Source organism: Tachysurus fulvidraco, chromosome 14 (assembly GCF_022655615.1).
Source record: "Tachysurus fulvidraco isolate hzauxx_2018 chromosome 14, HZAU_PFXX_2.0, whole genome shotgun sequence".
NCBI classification, from domain to species: domain Eukaryota; kingdom Metazoa; phylum Chordata; class Actinopteri; order Siluriformes; family Bagridae; genus Tachysurus; species Tachysurus fulvidraco.
In genome coordinates this window covers 26,867,081-26,869,580 of record NC_062531.1, presented here as the reverse complement: position 1 = coordinate 26,869,580, position 2,500 = coordinate 26,867,081, and the positions used below count along the sequence as shown (strand labels likewise).

At 42.6% G+C, this 2,500-nt stretch overlaps 1 protein-coding gene across 3 annotated transcripts in view; it reads left to right on the top strand.

Moving 5' to 3' along the window:
* Positions 1-2,500, top strand: part of ghra (growth hormone receptor a) — a 20,065-nt gene that overhangs the window by 377 nt on the left and 17,188 nt on the right. The window lies entirely within an intron of this gene.

Sequence of the window (2,500 nt, the reverse complement as noted above, 5' to 3'; positions counted from 1 at the left end):
GTGTGTGTGTGCGTGGGTGTGAGTGTGTGTGTGCGTGGGTGTGAGTGTGTGTGTGCGTTTTTGTGCAACACTTTTCAGTTTGGAGATTTGTGGTCTTTCCTCTCTTGGTGTTGTGCACATTTTCCCTCCACGTCACTCTGCGGGCTCCGGATTTATCTCCATATGAAACTTCAGTAAAGTTTAAAGCAGAAGAAATCAGTTTGGTTTCACAGCTTCAGCGTGGGGGTCTGCGTGAGGGTCTGCGTGAGGGTCTGTGTGAGGGTCTGCGTGAGGGTCTGTGTGAGGGTCTGTGTGAGGGTCTGCGTGAGGGTCTGTGTGAGGGGTCTGCATGAGGGGTGTGTGTGAGGGTCTGTGTGAGGGGTCTGCATGAGGGGTGTGTGTGAGGGTCTGTGTGAGGGGTTTGCATGAGGGGTGTGTGTGAGGGTCTGTGTGAGGGTCTGCGTGAGGGTCTGCGTGAGGGGTCTGCATGAGGGGTGTGTGTGAGGGTCTGTGTGAGGGGTCTGCGTGAGGGGTGTGTGTGAGGGTCTGTGTGAGGGGTCTGCATGAGGGGTGTGTGTGAGGGTCTGTGTGAGGGTCTGTGTGAGGGGTGTGTGTGAGGGTCTGCGTGAGGGGTCTGCGTGAGGGGTCTGCATGAGGGGTCTGTAATTCACCAGGAATATTACAGCAGAAAGCTAATGATTAAATCTATACTATATGTCAAATGGTAATAGTAGTAAACAGGTAATAATAATAATAATAATAATAATAATAATAATAATATCATGACTTATTTTGTAAACCATTTCTTATACGATTCTGATAAAATAATCATATCACTGATGTGAATAAAAGCAGTTTAAATGGAATTATTCAGTTATATTAATTCTTTAAACTATTTATTAATGATTTAAACTGTTCACGTCACTGATGATGAAATAGAGTCTATATTTTATTCTGTATGTATATAAATATTCTGTAGAAATAACTTTAAATCCAAGTAAAATAGACATTAAATGAGCGTCTGTTTACTACAAACACACTTCATGCATATTTATAACACACAACTTTTTTATTTTGCAAATAAACATTAATAGAAGTTTTACAGCAAAAGTAATTTGTTAGAATATTTACTGTAGAGTTTCAGCATCAAACAAAAAAACTCGAAGAATAAAAATGTCGACATTTAAAATCAGTCCTGTTTCTGCAGCAGTGTGTTGGAGCTCTGAGTTATAAACAGCAGCAGAGTTTCTACACACAGACGTACAACAAGTCGACACACGAGCCAACAAGTTACTCAACACGTCTCAGGACTCACTTTAATACACACATACACACACACACACACACGCACACACACACAGAGACTCACTTTAATACACACACACACGCACACACACACACGCACATGCACACACAGAGACTCACTTTAATACACACACACACACACGCACACGCACACGCACACACAGAGACTCACTTTAATACACACACACACACACACACATGCACACAGACTGACTTTAATACACACACACACAGACTGACTTTAATACACACATACACACACACACACACACACACACACACAGACTGACTTTAATACACACACACACACACAGACTGACTTTAATACACACACACACACACACACACAGACTGACTTTAATACACACACACAGACTGACTTTAATACACACACACACACACACACAGACTGACTTTAATACACACACACACACAGACTGACTTTAATACACACACACACACACAGACTGACTTTAATACACACACACACACACACAGACTGACTTTAATACACACACACAGACTGACTTTAATACACACACACACACACACACACACACACACACAGACTGACTTTAATACACACACACACACAGACTGACTTTAATACACGCACGCATGCATGCACACACACGCACACGCATGCACACACGCACACACACACAGAGACTCATTTTAATACACACACACATATATGCTCCCCACACACACTATACTCACTATACACACTGACACACACACACACACACACACACACACACACACACACTGCAGTTCCCTGAGTGTGTTTATTCCTGTTTGCAGTTATTAACTATGAGTACAGTACAATATAATTCAATAAACCTTTTTTAGAGGTTAAAATGACCGCTTCATTAAAACAAACTTTTCGTTATTGTAGACAAATCTTTTCCTCCTCCCTCTCCTTTACTTCCTACTTCTTTCTCACTCTCTCTCTCTCTCACACACACACACAGACACACATACACACACACACACACAGACACACATACACACACACACACACACAGACACACACACACACACACACACACACACACACACAGACACACACACACAGACACACATACACACACACACACACAGACACACATACACACACACACACACACACACACACACAGACACACACACACACACACACACACAGACACACACACACAGACACAGACACACACACATACACACACACACACAC